Raw genomic sequence first — 18,918 nt, 5'->3', positions numbered from 1 at the left:
AACAGAGCTGGAGAGCAAGTTTGTGCACTTCAGAGCGCACAGAGTCTACTCTCTAAATTCAAGGATAAAATGCCAAATAGCAGCAGCAAAAGCATACTTAGGCCAAATGCATAAAATATATATATATTTGTCCTGTGTACTGTAGTATCTTTGTGGTATGAGGTCATGGCATTCAATTGCATGAACAAGTCCAGTTACCTGTTTAGTTTTCTATGTATATACATGATAGTGTCATGAGGTTCCCAGGAACAACAGTTCTAGATGGCATGTTACATTTGCAGTGCATTTGGCTGTAATCGGTACAACCTCGATGTGTTTACATAGTCAGTTTTTTCACTTGCTTATGAAACATTGAATTTGGAGGGATTCTCAGCTTTTTGTGTAGTTGCATCATTTTTCTGTATGAAATTAGTGAATACAGGTACTACACTTCTACAGTCAGATGAAGAAACACAGTGCAGTGTTTCTGTCTCAATTTTTAATGGCTTTTACTTCAATGACAACACCCCTCACACACCACAACTTCCAAATCAAAGTTTGGAGTATATATTGCCTCGGGAAAATGTTATCAGCAATGACTGAGTAGCAGATGTAGATGCTTACTAAGATCTAACTTAATGCATCCTCCCTATTGCATGCATTATGTATTTCCCCCTTCTAACTCATATAACAGATGACTTTTTTGCATTAAGGCTAAAGATTATAGCAAGCTGAATAAAATCAGTGTATTATAAACTCGTGCTCAAAGATGAAAAGAAGTCTGTTTTAAAAAAAAAAGTGTGAAGGGCACATTGTTCCTTCTGTCAGCTGAGAGGGGTTACTCCTGTCATGTGAACTGGGCAACATTTTGAAGAGAATGAACAAATCTCAGATGCAAATTGATAAATCCTAGCACTAATACAGAACTTTAAAAATGCCTTCTAAGGAATGGAGTCATTTCTCTGCCATTTTGTTGCTAGAAATGGCAGAAAGCTTTGATTGAGAAGGGCTTTTTCTCTTATCGATACAAGACATTGTATGTACTTCTGGGGAGAGCAACCCAGGTATTAAAGTGTTGAATCATACAATATGTTTATGGGGATATTTCAGTGTGATGCCAGAAAACAAAGTATGTTTATATAGCAAGAAATGTAGAGATAAATGGGTTTAGATCCTGGAAAATGAACAGCAGATGCCTCCATCACAGCAGTAGCGTGCAGGTTGTGCTTCTAATATCTAATGTCGAGCAGATGTTCAGTTTATTAAAATTTTTCTAGTCTTTAATTATAAACTATTAATAATTACTAATATGATAATTAAGCTATTAAAGTCCTTGAAACAAAAATATGTCTGAAGTATTTTCGTTCTTTACTTCCTTCTTTCCTAGCTTATATATTTTTAGTAGCCTAGAAAATTTCAAAACTATGCTTATGAGGTTCATGGAGAGGGGGAGAATGGTTCTGACTCAGACTAAGCAAGTTGCATGTTAAATGTTTAGATGTCTCCAATTCCTTCTGACGTACAATCATCACATCTGTGTTACATATAATTAGGTTTTTATTTGTAGACTTGAAAGAAGAGCTGAAATGAAAGAGTCAGGTGAATCGAATTGTGTAAATATCTAGTTGAATTAATGGACAATTTAAATATGCCTGAAATTAGTTCTACTGTATGTATTTAGGGGGGGAGCCGTTTAGTTTTAAATGTGGCTTTCTGATTTGTCTCTGTTACTTGATGCCAAGCGTTGTAAATGAGGGCCTTTCTCTAAAGTGTAAAATTGATTAAATGTCAGCTTGAGTAATCAAAATGTCAAATTTTGCCATCAATTTTAATTTGAATGTAGAAATGCTACCATCCCGTGTTATAAGCAAAGAGCCATTCTGGCCTTCTTTTTGCAGCAGCTTCTTAGAAATACAGTGTGTGACAAATCTGCTGCCACATGGCTGGCCTCGTGAAGGTGTTGTTCTCAGTGGCAGGACAAAGGTAACCTGCAGCTCTCCACTAAGTGCCTTCAGCCCATGCAGAAGGTGCCCATGGTCTTCCACTGGTGGGCTGGGGGCGTTGGTAAGCACTCAATGAGACAATCCTCAGATGAAATAAACCTTCACAAGTTGCCTCTTACGTTTGTATTTCAATGACAGCAGTTCAGCGAATGCTTGCATAGTTGATATTTAGTATAAGAGTTTTCATGGCTTACAACCTTCTGTTTTGTAGGCTGCTGAGTTAAAAAATTTGAAGTAGTTTTCTTTAGGTTTCACATGCATGATTGAGTAGGAAGTAGATTTTACTAATTGTTTTTAATCAGATTGATGAGGAATTTATTTTCTGTTGCTGTGAGTGACTACTGCAATGATATAACTTCTTTGGCTCCAGAGATTTGAACATTATTTTAAAAAATCATTTATTAGAAACAGGGTGAGTAGTAACTAATTGGACATGTCATAAAGATTTTGTTTACTAGCAGATGGATGGTATGACACATGTCATGTATATACACTATTGCCAACTGTAGGCATTAGAAATCATGAGTCAGATGCTTAGAAGTCTTGAGAGTGGTTAAGAAAATGTGACGATTAACTCCTGGGGTAACATGAGTCAAACTTGCAACAAGGCTTGCTTGAGACTTTAGAAAGGAAAACGGGATTTTGGCTAATCGCATGTCCTTTAGAGTTGGAGCTTTAGAAAAAAAGAACAAAACCTTACAAGACTGGCAATAAAATGATGATTTGGCAATGCTCTAATAGAGCAGGATGTCATTAATCTGAAAATAATCAAGAGACTGAATTTATTTGTGAACATCTGTGCGAACATAACACAAGCCTTGGATAGCAAGGTTTTCTGGGTAGGAAGGTTATATTCGCTAATCTGCAAAACAGTCTGCCTTTGCCAAAGGCATAAATCTAAATTTGTACATTCAATTTTTTAATTGTTTGGAATGACTATTAATAAACTGAGAGAGATAAATTGTTTACCATAGTAACAGAATTACCCTGTGCATGATGATGTTGATGAAATCATGCCTCAGAAGAAAACAGGAAACAAGATGAGAACACTGTTTCTATGCTGTTATATGCAAACCTCATATATTGTTTATGTTGTTAGACCCACTCTGAATTATTTGTCTCTCTTCTGTTGTGACAAGACAACAAGTTGTCACTGTTGCCTTAGACCTGGCTATGTCAAAGGCAGTAGGTGTCTAAAGAAAAATCTAGGCTGTGATCTGTAAACTAAAGGAAGCAATCCACGAATCCTTTATTTTTCTAAATCTAACACAGCAATCTATATGTAGCTGCCTAAGTTTTTCCCAGTGAAGTTATTTAGATCTGAAAAAGACCAATGGAGCTTTTAGCACCCGTGCCAGGTTTGTGAGGCCATGTGGGATGTATGGATTGAGTACCAGTCTTAGCACTTAATTCTGCTGGAGGATGTGCATTTTTCCCATGGCAGTGCAACCCACGTTATAGCAAGAGCAACTGCTCTAACAGGAGGACCGGGCTGGAAATGTGGTGCCAAGTCCTTTTGATACACTGATTTAAAGGTTGTTTAGAAAATGGGAGATCTAGATTTGGTAGCTACTCCACATGAGAAGTTTTGCTATGCATTCTATCGACCCTGTTGCATGAGGCTTCCTTGTACACTGCTTATAACACTGCCTCACTGCACAGAAAGGGCAGTGAGAGCCATAGACCTGGAAAGAAGAATTTTGTTTCTCATTGAACTGGAGAGTAACATTTCCACTTGCTTGTTCTGATTTCCCCATACAGCTCTTGGATTCCTTTTTTTTGCACGCCTTGAGGACAGCCTTGCCACCAGCCTGCTAGGAGATACTGAAGTAATTTATTTAAGGAATACCAGGCCCAGCTTGAGAGTATTTTGAGTGGGTCGAAGTTCCACTATAAATCTGAAATTTTGGGTTCTTCTGGTAAAGACTCAAAAAAACCCCCCAAACCCCCCACCCCCCCCCAGTTTGTTCTTTTTGTTGCTGCTCAAGCATGTAGGGTGGGATTCAGCCCAACAAATAGGGATGATGGATTTGAAATACCCTTGTCTGGACAACTTCTATAGTCCTTGAATAGAAGAAATACTTCCAGGGTGGTGTGTCTGATTGATCTTGCCCTGAAGCAAGTGTAGAATATGGGATATTGATACCTACTCTTTTCTTAGAGAAAGAATCTAGAGTCAAGAGCTTGACACAGATGCCTTGGCATACATTTAGGGGAAGGGGTCTCTCACTGTTCTATCTGTATAAATTCAAACTGATTTGGGGCGTTCTAAGAGCTTTTACTTCATGGTTTTATTCTCCTTTACTTAAGGGAATTTTGTAAATATAAATCACTCTCTCCAAGCTCAGCAGAGGTTAGCTGTTATTCTACCTAGTTATTATTACAGGAGCATTCAGACACTTGTGGCACAAGAGCAAAGATAGAAGCTCAGAAAAAACAAGTGCACAGAACATGTAAAGAGTAACTTAGCCCTGGAGGGAGAGAGCTAGAAAATAACTGGGTAATGTGTACACAATGTGCAGTTGAAGGCAGGCAAACAGCAAATACAGAGTAGATATGATCCACATTATGGTTTTGCCTACCTCTGCTGCAACATTTAGCCCATGGTTGCTGGTGTCACGTAGGCAAGTTCTGTCAGTCAGTGACCCCTGTGCTTTCTCAGATCCTGGAGCAGAGGTCCTATGCAGCACACCCTGCAGAAATTGTTGCTAAAGCACTGTGAAATCTAGTGCTGCTTAGAGAGAAATAAACCCCAGCTCAAACATCGTTTTTTGTTGTAGGACTGCATTCTTCTCTGGTCCCATACCAATCACAATTTTTAATTGTTCACATCAATCATTGTTTTCCTGTTCAGGAACTCGTGATGCAAAACCAGTAGAGGATGCAACCTTGGTTCAGTTTTGCCACTTCCCTTGCTTGCCTGTTGCATCAGTGTGAAAGCAACCATGCTTTGTGTACATCATGGACTGAAGCCATGAAGAGGGATTTAAGTAGTCAATGACACCTTGGGGTTGCATAGCAATGTACACACTGCTTACTGTGAGGCTGCCCTTGCCTACATCTGCATGGCCTGGAGAGAAAATTCCTATGGGTTCATGGCTAGAAGAGACTTCTTGTAGGGCCGTGTTTGGATTTGGGAGAATAGCTGGTATATGAGATGTATGTGTGGTCCGTATGGTGCTATGAAAGAGTTTGAGGACAGGTAAGCTGTGGGCTGCCACATGGATTGAAGCGGCTGGATGCAGCACCGGGTTTTATGTGGATTTTGCTTAGGATTAGCAGTAGGTTGGTTTTCAGGCCGTGCATGAAGCTCTGATGAAGATGACTGCAGGGCATCGTGAAAGGAGTTATTTCCAAATATACATTTTTCTAAATATTTTATTTCCATACTTAAGTTTAAGGCCACACAAATTCTAGCCTGTTTGACACTGCATTTGTCATTTGCTTGGATATTTGGGCAGAAAAACATACAATACCTTTTGAAGTAGTGTTTAGATTTTCCCTGTTATGCTCTGTTTTTTAATGTCTAAACAATGCTGAAGCCATTTTATCCTAGGGCTATATTTAAAAAAAAACTCAACTGGATGCAGCAACACTTATATTTGGAATCATTTGAAGCTATTGAATGTCTGGAGTGAACTTAGCTCTTGATATGCTGAGTTACTTTAAGAAATAGACTTGTGAGTAGTCATCAGAGCTAACAAATCTCAGAATGCCATTGCTGTTTCCTGGAGTCCATCTGGGGCACCTGTGTACAGAGAATAGATGAAAGCAAATTGTAAGAAATTGGGCTTCCTTCACTGAAGAGGTTTGATGGAGACTTGCTTGTGGAGAGTAGTGCACTGAATGCCTTGGCAAACAAGTGCTGAGGAAGGAAGTGAGTGTTATGGGCTGAGAAGGTACAGCAGAGGAACTGCTCAGAAATAGAGTGAACAAGTGCATTTTGTGGACACATAGTGCATGCTTTCTAACATGTGATGAATGTAGGCTTCTCTCTCACTACAGATGAAATGATGAAAAATTCATAAGGACAAGAAACTCATTTTCTGGGACAGTATAGATGCAATTAGATTAATATTCAGAAGATTGTAGTTCCCCACCTGGGATTTAAACTCTGGATTAGAAGATTAAAACTGAATCGCCATATGCTGCTCAATCTCTGTGTGTAATTTGGTAGTTGTTCCTCTAAATAATTAATTAGATAATGCTCCAAGTCAAGTAATCGGTTTGGGGTTCACTCGAGGAGAATTAATATAAAGTCCATCAAACCAGAGAGGATTTTATTAGGAAAACCATGATTAAAGTTTCAAACTTTAAATGAAGACTTCTTATTTATGCTGTTCAAGTGCAGAGGGAGAAATATTTAGTGTATTGAAAGATTACGGAAGACACCTCCATTTTCTTTTATTTCGTCTCACAGAAAAACAGGAAAAAAATTCACACCTTCCTCTTAGAAAAAATGAATTTGACAAGTCTTGTGGAGTTATGAGTGGCTGACCTGAAAACACAAGAGGCAAATCAGTCAAAATATTTTTTAAAAAAATTTCTCTCCCATAGTTTGACAACACCATTTCCTTGAATGCAGGATTATGTTAGGTATTTTTCCAGTCATCTTGTAACATTTATTGTGCTTCAGCTGAAATGAGATAGAGCAAAGTGAAATCAGCACCTTTGCCTCTGATAAATAGCTTGAAAATTGTAAGTACCTCTGCCTGGAAAGACAGGGCACATACTTTCCATCCCTGAAAACTGGGGTTAGTGGCCATCTGCTAGTCAGAGTGGAGCAGTTTCTGTACTGTAACCTCATGGGGACACTGAACAAGGCACAAGATAACATGACCAGCAAGCAAGGGTCTGGTTGACTTGGATATCAAACATTTTCTATGCTCTCTGCTTTGTGGTGGAAACTGTTGTTTTAACAGTGTTTTTCTAGAGGAGAAAGATGTGTCTGACCAGCATTAGACTTCTTTTTAAGGTGTTCAATTAATTAATGCTTAGTGTTTGCCTGGAAATAATAAATAATATGTTTGAGGTTTTTTCCAGAAGAATAGGAAGCTACCTCTTGGTTTTGAACTTTTGTATTAAGAAAGCATTTGTAAAGGAACATAAATATTGAGCTTGTTCTCTTTCCATTTTACCTGGAGGAAGAAGAGATAAGGAACAGGAATTTCAAGTGTCCTTCTGGTAGTAAAAAAACATATCTTCAAATATACAAGAGTGAACAACTGTCATTATAACAAGTCTAAAGTAAAATTTATTACACTGTGGACAAGTCCTATAGATCTCAACTTCCATGCAGGATATATAGAAGTGTGCTGTGTGTAGAAGTGTACAGTATGTATACTGCCTTTACAGTAAGGCAAGTATGAAACTCATGTAAGCAGTCATATTTAACCAGATATGCTTCAGGCCACATGGGTTTGAAGAGAAGCTTAGCAAACTTTGTTCCTTTCTTTGTTTCATTTGTACTTTTACTTGATAAAGGAAGAAGTTTCTGCAAAAATCTGAGGCTTTCCATGAAGGAAAGCCAATTTAAGCAATTTCTTAAAAAACCCACAGTGATAATTACAGTTTTAATAAAAACAACTGGCTGAAAAATCAGAAACCAAAGCAATTACGAGTGGTAAAATAGCAAAGTGGAGCTCACTGAGGATTAGTGCTGAGCCTAACACTCCCTTCTGTATAAATGACCTAAAATAATAACAGAAGAAAACTTACACATCAATCAAATTCACAGATGGTATCAAGAGGCTGCAAAGAAAGCAGACACAACAGATAAACCACCAAATAACTGAAGAGTTTAGAGAAAAAAGGAGCATTCAAGGACGAGATGCAACTTTGATATGTGTAAGGTTCTTTTGTGGATAAAGAGAAGGCTAAAAATGCCAATGTGTTTGCGGAAGCACATGGACACCGATTTCACCAGGAGACACGGACAATCTTATATAACTGGACCTCATATCCTGTAACCAGAGGCAATTAGTTTAAATTCTTTTTTAACAGCAGTTTTTGGTCTTGTGAGCTCTATGCCTGAGGTCTGCAGGGAGACTTCAGGATTTTGTTTTCAGACGCTGCTGGAAAGAGAGCAAAACTTTTTGAATCTGTTTTTCCCAGTTTTGTCAGGGCCTGTGTTTTAAAACGATAAGGTTTGACTGGCATTATATTTTGACAGAGGTGGAAGACTCCCCCTTTACCAAAAGCTTAAACAAAATCAATGTGCCAATGAAACTTGTTAACATTGCATACATGGTTGATGTGGTGGGTCAGTATGTGGCTAAATATATCTTCATCCTGATGTGTCTGATGTTTGCTTCCATATCCACAACACAACCTCCTTGTTTTGATTTGGCACACATAGTACTGGTTGGAAAAACTGTTGTATTTAGCACAAGATACAAAACTGTTTGAGTTTGTTATCCTTGGGTAAAGGACAAGAAAATAATACTCTGCCAGACCAGCAAGTAACCAAGAAACAGATGACCAAACTGATTTCTGGCTAGCAAAGGACATTGCCTGAAGTCACTAGTAGGGCACTAGTACTTATAAAATGAAAAAGATCATTTTACAAGCAGCCTTTCTTTGATTATCAGAAAAAGACAGATGTAACTTGGCTGCAGGGACAGGAAGAGATGAAGCTTCAGGAAAACCCTGGAATTTCTACAGACACCAAACAATGCAAAAAAGTGGTGCTAAAACTGAGGCAGTGTTTCAAATGTTGCTATTTTTTATTTGCTTTTCTATATATCTTTGTTTCCTGCACTGACTGAATAATGTGATTTTTTTTCTTTTTAGACAAAAGTCGGCAACATTTTATGTGCTTCTTTTTCATGGATCCCTGAAAAATAGAATGATAAACCAATGCATCTGCAAAGGAAGATGCATGTATCAGAAACTTGGAAAATATTTTAGTGGGAATACGGAGGAAATCAGGCTGCGAAATGAAGCTGCTCATGGTCTAAGATTATTGACATCCTACCAAGGCCTCACCAGGTAAGGGTGTGCACATTACTGCAAGATAATATCTGAGGCTGTGGCCATATGATGTTGGATAGTTATTTAAAAAGGGCTTATTTTTGTTATAAGTGACAAATAGTCAAAGCAATGTTGTTGCAAGAATTAATATGCCTTTGCATATAACATGGTTATCTGCAGGGCAGTGGGAGCAGCTGGTGGAGGGGAAGGCAAGTCTGGTAACTCAGTCTGAAGAACCTGTGGCTCAGGTCCACCATTATTAGCACAAATTTATGAAGAATTGAGGACCTCTAAATGGGACTGAGTTATTTTGCACCTTGAACCCAAAATTTTGATTCTTACTCCCCATTCCTTAAGTTAATTCTTCAGATATACAGATTTTCATACTTCTATTCACCAAGTATTTAATATTTTGTTTTTGTGCACACTTACAAATACCTGTTGGAGCAGCAGTTAGAAATCAGGCCTCTACACTTCTGACCAAGTTCCCTAGTCAGTGGTTAAAAGAGGCAACTTCTCTCCATTCCACTGAATCTTTAATAAGTTTTTGTCCAGGTACATGACTACAACAGGAGAGGAAAATCCGAAGCATAAAAGCTGATGTTATAACTGTGAGTTGGGCAGGTGTGGTCACATGAGTGGCAGGCTGTCAGGGAGGTGTCTCTCTGCAGTGTCTCTTGGCAAGCTTGGGTGCCTCCTTGCTCCCAGCTCTGCCTGTTGCAAATCCGGTGGAGATGGCACTCAGCAGCAGGCAGGAAGAAGGCAGACACTGCAATGGTCACTGCTGCAAAACCTGAATCCTGTAACACATTTACCCCTTGGGTCTCTACAGTGCAGATAATGGTGTAGAAGGGTTGTTAAAAAACAGTAGCTTAAGTAATGCAGTAGCAGAAGGCAAGTAAGATAGAAGACCTCTCTACACTTGCATTTTGCTCACTTTTCTTTCTTCAGAGCAATGTGACATCTGTAGGGTGGGATGGAAACTTTCCCCATTTCCAAGATACCACTTTTTCCAATGCAAATACTTTTTTATTTTCTTCCTCAAAATGCTTGTCTTGTTCCATGTCTTCTGAGTACTCTGTGGATCATGCAGCTTTGCATGTGGGATGTGTGCCCATGCGCTCCTCCCTCCTGATGTCTGGGAAGGAACATAGGCTGCAGAGGAACCACAGAGGAGGGGGCCTGGTAGGATGAATGTGGCCTGAAAAACCTTGTCATCAGCCAGCACCCTGCATTTTTGAGGCAGAGGCTATGAATGTCAACCTTTTGTATGTTTTCTGGAAATGGCTGCTGTAAGACTTCCAATTAATCACAGCGCTAGCAGGTCGTAAGCACAGGCTTTGTGTATGTTCTCAGTGTGGCTTGTCTGCATAGCATGAGCTCCTGCACGATGAACCTTATTTCTGCACACCTCTCATAAACGCTTTGGTGTACGTTATGAAATGTACTTAATTCTATAACAACTATAATTCTATAACTTAATTCCATAATATGTTATAGAAGGAGTTTCACCACTGGTTAACTGTTGGAAATACATCATAATGGCTGAACCGTTGTTGAAGTTATAGTTTCACCTTTAGTGATAATGGACCTCTGGATCTGTCAGACTGAATGATTTCATGTGTTTTTGTTGGCCTACACCTATTAAATAAACTTCAAAATCATCATTTTGATAAAATGATTTTTTATCAAAAAAAGATTTTTTTTTATTGCAGGTTCATTTTTCATACTTTTTTTCCCTCTAGTGATTGTAGCAAGTCTATCTGCTTTCAATTTAATTAAAGTATCTTAACTTGGCAGGGCAACATAATTTCACAAAATACAGGAATTTTCAAATATGAAAAAAATAATTCAACTGCTTACTGTGAAAAAAACCCCAAACTTACTTATTTCAATTGAAATTACAGGCTTTTTTCATATATTTAACCTAAGTTTGAAATTAATTACTCAGGGGTTAACTGTATTGCATATTTAAGAAAACCCTAGAATTTTCCGGTTATTTCACTGAGACTTGAAATGTACTTCATGCTTTCTAAAATGTTTTCTCAATATATTGGCTGCTTCTTATAAAATAGTCACTGGGGGTAGTGAGTAGTGAACCCACAGTAAGTCTGACTTGATCTATAATCTTCAGAGATGTACTGCATTGTTTTTAAATGTTGCATTCGTGCCAACACTATAATTCCACCGGAACTACTGGATCATGTTGTGATAGGGCTTTCTGGGTTTTATGAAGTCACTGCCTCTCAGTCTAAGTGCATCACTATTTTAATTGATCTCCATATAAAAACTGTCTATATTTTTAGAGTTCCAGCTGTAAGCACCCTGACATAGAAGCTTCAATTGTTTCAGAAGAAAATATCTCCTTTTCTGAATGTTTTACCAGAACCTCTTGCAAAGTGTGCTGAGTTATCAGAATGGAAATGTTAGTAGTTTGCAGAAGAGAATATGAGTATGTGTCTTCACCTTCATTGTTGCCTTCCAGAAGCAGCAAGACTTTACAGCATACTTTTAATTTTTCTCTTGTGAATTAAGCGCAGTCCCAGATGTCCTGTCAAAATAGCTGGATGGTGATAATCATCATGCTTGTTAATTACCTCCATTTTCTGCTCTATAAATTATTGGTCTTCCACTTTCTCTTGTTTAGTCTCATTCACTGAAACACAACCTGCCATTTCTTACCTCGAGCCTGTTGAGAGCTAAGAGTGATCATGGAGTCAGCTGGGCTGAGGAATTGTAATTCATCCTACTGCCAAACCTCCATCAAGTGATGATGTCTTTGTCCTTTCTATGGGTGATGCTTTGGAGTGAGGTAAAATTTTCCAAAGGTTTCATGCTGTGTCAGTGTTCGAAAGCTCAGGTTCACAAAAGCATTTCTCTTTGATCTAGAAATCTCAGACAATTTCTTTGTTTCGTCTGGCAGATGATCTCCAGTCCTGCTGAAACAGGTAGTAAGATATTTCTGGTTCTGAGGTCTAAAGATGAGGTCTCTAAGAAGTATCAGATAAGTGAAAGAGAAATAATTTCATCTTTGGAAATGAAGAGTTGTTTTTGTTTGTTTGTTTGTTTGTTTTAAAGCTCAAGTATTTTCAAGCTTTATTTTCAGTATCAAGTGCTGTATTTTATATATCTGTATATCTATCACATTTCTTTACTATGAAGGCGACCACACACTGGAACAGATTGCCCAGAGAGGTTATGGAGTCTCCCTCACTGGAGAAATTAAAGAACCGTCTGAATGCAATCCTGTGCAATGTGCTCTGGGATGACCCAACTTGAGCAGGGAGGTGGTACCAGATGACCCTCTGTGGTCCCTTCCACTTTACCCACTCTGTGATTGTGATTTGTGGCTTATAATGCTTGCTCAGGGTCACAAATATGTTGAGCAACTCAGCTGAGTAAGGTAGAGCCACCACAGAAGTGTTCTGAAAATAATGATATAAATATAATTCTGTGTGCTGAATTTTTTTTCTTTTGGGGGGGAGAATGTTGTTTGGCTAGTTTGACATAAGACAAGTTCAAAAATTGCAAAGGATAAGCAGTCCAACTTTGGTAGCAATTTAAATTCAATGACACTCCAGCTGGGATACTGCAGCTGCATACAAATATTAAATATCTTTTTAAAAACTGTACAGAGAAACCAGCAGACTGGGACTGGTAGGCTTGATCTTTAAATGCTTGCTTTGGAAAATACTCCTGAGTCTAGAGTGCCATCAGAAAGGGTCATCATTGCTGAAGTAACAACTCTCCAATAATTTTTTATTTTATTTCAAAGAATGCTGTGGGAAAAATTTTGTCACAATGACAGTTACAGAGTTCTACTTTCCAATAATGGTATTAAATGCAGAATAAGAGAAATTCCATGAGTCATACCTTGAAGGGCTTTATCAGTACAAAATATTCAAGGCAAGAAAATATTGATTTGAGAAATGGGAATTGATTGGTCTGTTCAGTAAAAAGTCTCAGACCAAATGAAAACAACAACTCGTAGAGAAAGAGAGAGCAGCTCTGTGGCCACTGTGCCTTTTCTTAATGCAGGGTTTGGGAGTGCCCTTTCTCCCACTACAGCAATGCTTGGTGCTATACAAATATGGGTTTCTTGGGTTTTTTGGGTTTGGTGTTTTTTTGTGAGATGCTGCAGAGATGCCTAGGCAATACTGCTGCCTTGAGATATCTAGGTTTGTGCATTTGCATGCCTGGAATATTATCTTGGCATCCTCACCATTATGCAAAGTGAAATGAAGCATTGGCTCAAATTTAACTTAGCTGCAAGAAAGACAGTTGTATTTGTAAGTGAATAATAATTTAATATATGCACTCTGACATGTCTCAAGGCAAGTAAAGCTCTTTGTTTTAGACATATTTACATAACTTCCTATGCCTTTTGCATCTTGTTGTCATTCCACCTTGTATTTCTACATTTCCTGTATCTCAGAGAACATACAACTGGAAAACAGAAGCTAAAAAGCTTTAACTTTGCTTTCAATAAAAGCTTTAAAAATCTTTTATTTGCATTATGGAAAACAGCTAATTAATTACATTTGGAAATATTAAATGCGAAAGGCTGCCAGCAGTCAGCTCAGGTTTGTGACAATGATCATTTTATGGCTTGCATCTTGTCGGTCCCCCAGTAGATTCCCTCAGTGAATAGGTGATTTCTTACAGTTGCCAGGTAGCTTGGGGCACAGGGTTGTGTACTAAAAATAGGTTTAGTTTCCACATTCCTGGATCTAGTTTTAGGTTGCCTACCTGGTGTCAAAACTGAGATGACTGACCTCTGTGTTCCTACTCCTTGTTTGTGTTTGAGAATGATACAGATTCAAGCCTGGGGCTGAAGCAGGTTGACACTACAGCTTCCATCTATCAAAGAGTAAGGACCATCTTCACAAGTCTTACATGAGCAGACTGAGGGGACAAGAGGTTTGGAAAGGTAAAGTTCCCACAAACATTGACAACATTCCCACCGCTCTTAATGTGGGCAGAGACCTGTCAGAGTGGTAGAGAAACCAACCTTATTCACAAGGAAGGTGGGGAAGGGACAGGATGCAGTCATCGCAATGAGAGGGTGAGGCAGACCACAAATCCCTGAAGACCAAGAGGAAACATACTCTCTGCTTGGGAAGACGTTCAATGTTTAGGGCCAGAAAAGTAGTAGAGAAAAGTTAACAATGTTTCATCTAGTAGAAATAAATAATTGCATCAATAAAAGACAAAACTTTTATTCCAGTCTCTACAAATTGTCGGTAATAACATATTCTCTCATTTGTATTGCTATTATTTAATAACTCTTAAGTAAGTGTAGCTGCAGATGAGAGCAGTTGTTCCTTCTGTTACTGCATTTTTTATTTTGATCTTCTTTAGTTAAAAATATAAAATGTGAGTTGGTTTGACACTATAATACATTGCTACAGTAGCTCCATCATAGCAGGGCTGGGACCTGCAGAGTGCGAGAAGTGTAAAGCTTCAATTTAGATAAATGAAGTACTTATGTGCAACAATGCCTGCAACAGTAATATTATCTGAGAACAATAGCTAACACTTATGGTACAATTTTTATGAAATATATGAATCATCTGTCTTTTCGGGAACCCATTGTAACTTCCTTCTCCTGATTCTGCGTTAATATAGAAATTTAATTTCTGTTTCTCACACATTTTTCTCAACAGAAAAATAGCAGCAAACACTAGCATTTATTAATCACAGCCTTCAGAATGCAACACATGCACTACAAGAGCATACAAATAGGCTGGGAGCATGCAGAGTTATGGAGAAAAGAACAGCGTGTTCCTCAAAATTTGCAAGCACCCGTTTGGAGGGATGCTGCGAAGCAGAAATGCTGTGGAGGTTGGCACCTCACGATGACCCTGCCCACATGCCAAGGCTCACTGTGGATTATTCTGGACCAATGGCTTCCCCAGCAGTAGATGCTACTGAGATTACTCACAGAGCTTTCATGCTCCATCCTTTGGAAAGATCCTTGGAACTTGTTCCAGCTATCAGAGGAGAGAAATTTTTGGGTGGGATGCTTGCCTGGTGAACAGCAATCTGGGCTTTGGATACCTTTGGATTGCTACAGTTCAACTAGCAATTGATTTTATCTAGAGACAGGATTAGGGCTGCCAAGACAGTTTCTTGGCCCAGTTACCATTTACACTGTGAGTTCTCCCTGGAAAACCATGCAGGCATATCTGGGGATATCTTCAGTTAGAGTAGGGTGCCACGTGGGTTGAGTACATTGTTTGATCAGGTTTTGTGTGTGTGTTTCATTTTTTTATGCCTGCAAATAGACCATATGGTCACTTCCAGACTAAAAACCTTATTGAAAAGCTATGCTTACTTGTTTTCCAAAAAACCTGTAAAAATGATGAATAACCCCTGTTACATTTTCTTTTTCGGAAGGATATTTACTAATGCTTTGTCCAGATTGAACAAAGAAGACCTACCCCTTCTTTTAATTTCCTATTCCATATCTACTAAGATAATGGTTAACAAAGTAGAACAAGAGTGGCATAATCCAGGAATGCTTGGCATTACAAAATCACAACAGGGTTGAAATCTCAGCAATTTTTTCTCTGAAGAAAAATAGCATAAATTTAAAATTAAATGAAGCATATTGGAGTAAAGAGTAAGTGTAGGTAGAAAAGAATTGATAGTGCTTACCATGATGTTAACATTTTCTAGGCTGAACAGATTCAGATTTCAGAAAATTCTGAATGTAATTTGGGCATTTATATCGCAAACCACAAAGCCTGTGGTGTCAGTGCAATCCTTCTGTTGTTGCAGTGGTCTGTGTATTAGGGACTCACAGGAGGTATGGATTAGCCTGGTTGCATGCAGAAAACATTCTTGCATGTTGAAATCCCATTTCACCTTTCTCATGTCTCATTTTCCCCTAAAGCCCATTGCCTATTTAAAAATCATAATGACAAGAACTGCAAATGAGCAGGTTTGGGGTTTTTTGTGTTGTTTAATTTTTGATACGTGGAAAAGACAGGGGTGACTGAAAGGTTAGTGATTAAAGTCTCAGGTTGAATGTAACCAAGTTATTCCGTTCTCTGTTTGGACTAATCAGAGGAAGCAGAGATCCTCTTTGTTTGACAGCTTTTCATGACTTTAGTAATATCTCAAAGCATGCATTTGAGACAGTCTCTGCTGTGCCACTACTTCTTGAGAGACGAGAGATTTAATTTCACTTTGGCAAGGAGATTCAGTGTGCCTAACATTGGCGCTCAAATCTCTTATGCTGTCAAAGAGTGAAAAATAATCCCTTCCCTATGCCTTCTGCCACATACACAGATGTACAAACACATCCTGGGGCAAAATCCTGAGCACGCTAAATCCAGCAGAGCCATTAAGGTGGGGATGGAATAGCATATACATATATATATATATGTATATAATCTCCAATACTGGTAGGATTTATTATAGGAAGAGAGACAAAGTAAAAATCCAGCTGGTAATTTGATGAATTTATATCGATGAATGAAGAATAGCATTTATTAGTTATCCTCAAAGTTATCAGTGTGCTAAGCAGTGTTCTGCTTATCACTTTGTTATATTTGATTTCCTCCAACTAAATCCATACTAATTTCATCATAAATAATACCTCTTTTTCTGAAGTCACTGTTATGTGTGGTGAAGCCCAGCTTTCCTGGAAGTGCTGGACACCCGTCTGCGCATCATAAGTGGTGAATGAACTCCTTATTTTCTTTGCTTTACCTTTTAAACTGTCTTTATCCCAACCCATGAGGTTTTGCACATTTACCCTTCTGATTCTCCTCCCCGTGTCACTGGTGGGGGACTGAGTGAGTGACTGTGTGGGGTTGAGCTACCTGCTGGTGTTATACCACATCAGAATCAATTTCTCAGTTTTTACAAGAATAGATGACATGAGGTTATTAGTTCAAGGTTGCAAAATGAGTCAGTAATGGGTGCTGCTATCTGTTGGGATCTCAACTAATCTATTGAGTTATCACAGTCATGGTTCTTTGCCTGAAGAGTTGGCAGAACTCTGTGACAGAAGGTGACAGAAAAGGATATGGTCAACTTAAAGGAAATATCAGATTCCATCAGTTGAATCTTTTCACAAAGAAAAACTGGTATCCCAACTCCTGTCAGCAACTTACTAAAAATCAAGCATTCAGAGTTGCTTATTAAAATGCAATCACGAAGTGTTGCCTTCTCTTCTATGCCTCCGCACTAATAAGCAAGATATTTAGTAAATCAACTGCTTCCAACAGACAAGAACCAGCTAATGAATACGAAACCTCTTTTACAGCACTATAAAAGATTATACAAACCAGAAAATGCATCTAGAGGACAGTACAACATAGCTGTTTCTACTAGCATTTCATTTACACAGATGCAGTTGTTTAGAAATTGTTTAGAAACTGTTGATAATTTAGAAATATTTGTAGTATAGTACACTAAATGTTGTAATTTTTAAAAATGTGTGTGACATAATTTGCAATGTGATCTATGGAGGAATTAATTATTCATAGCAAAGCTAATGCCTTCTTCATAAATGTCTTCATAGGCATTGGTAGAACAAGGGTAGAAAGGAAATTATGAAACAAGCATAATGAGACTGTGAGACTGTCTCAATGGTGGCATCTGGTCTATGTGTCCATTTGCTTAATTTTATCATGTGAGTTTTCAAATCTAAGGGCCATCTTCATAATTTTCCTTTTTGCAGTACTTTGCAGAAGCAGGTTCTGGTCCAGAACACCTGCTTGGTGGAATACAGCCCAGAGAACAAGCAAAAGGAGGGGTGCTCCTGGTTCTGCGTTTCTTGTATCTGCTGTAGGACTGCTGTTGCCTGTCAACTTTGCTCTCGTTAAACTTCAGACATCTCTTCTGCTTCTGCAGATCTTAATACTGGGTGTTTTCAAAAGATACTCGTAATCAAACAGCCAAGACTGTCAAGAAGCAAGAAGGTTTATCTCCTTGAATGGGGAAGAGAGGACAGGATCAGGAGATAGGTGTACCACGTGACTGGTTAAATATAAAATAAAATGTCACTTTTGCATGTGACAAATGTACAGTTAGGCACTAACTTCAGTGGCACCATAGACATGTAGAGAGTCAGCTGGTAAGCACGTGTTCAGCAGTACCACATACTCCAGATCAAATCTGTCACCTGGAATAACAAGATGACTGCAGTAAAGCCAACCACTACCCTGTAGTGGGATCACATAAGCTCAGGGATGAGTGTCAGCATGTCAGGAAGCACTGTACAGCTGCAAGGCCCATGGGCTTTCACATCCACGGGATGTCGTTGGCAGGCCCCCACCAATCTCACACAGCAACTTGCTGCAGGAAAGGGCAGAATCTGTATGGAGGAACCTTCTGCCTGACCAGGCTTCTGATCACATGATACTGCTGCAAGGCTGTTCTACATATGACAGAGGACTTGGGCAAAGGGTTCTCTGCAAACATCAAGCAGGGAGCTGCTTGGGCCAATGTCATAGGTTGTGCAGGGACAAGCCTTCTCTGACCAAGCTCCGGGGCTTCCCAGGAACTCCTGCCTGTCTTGCAATTGAATTAGATAAATACAGAAACTTCGCACATTGTGAATGTCCACCCTTCAGCTTAAGTTACTGTGGGAGGCATTATGATGATGATGATGATTAGGATTAACAGCAATCCTTTTTCTTTTATTACTTTTTATGGGCAGTGACTCTATACAATGGCTGCATCTGAGTTAGTCACTTGGGGCACCAGTAGATGATGATGTATTTTAAAGTATGATTTATCTTCAGCATAAATTAGTGAGTCAGAGAAATGCATCAGATTGGGTATTGGGTAAGCAACTCAGATTCACAAATGTACATCGTAAAACCTAAAGTTAGATGAAAGGGATGAAAGCAATTCTCCATGTGCAGCAACCCCTATTTACCTCATAATTTTCTAGTGTCCCGTTGCTGTGTACATACCTGTTGCTTGCTCTCCTCTTCCTATCTCT

This window comes from Pipra filicauda, unplaced genomic scaffold (assembly GCF_003945595.2).
Source record: "Pipra filicauda isolate LSUMZ 115617 unplaced genomic scaffold, ASM394559v2 scaffold180_size1756469_pilon, whole genome shotgun sequence".
Lineage (NCBI taxonomy): Eukaryota > Metazoa > Chordata > Aves > Passeriformes > Pipridae > Pipra > Pipra filicauda.
This window is presented reverse-complemented; position numbering follows the sequence as displayed.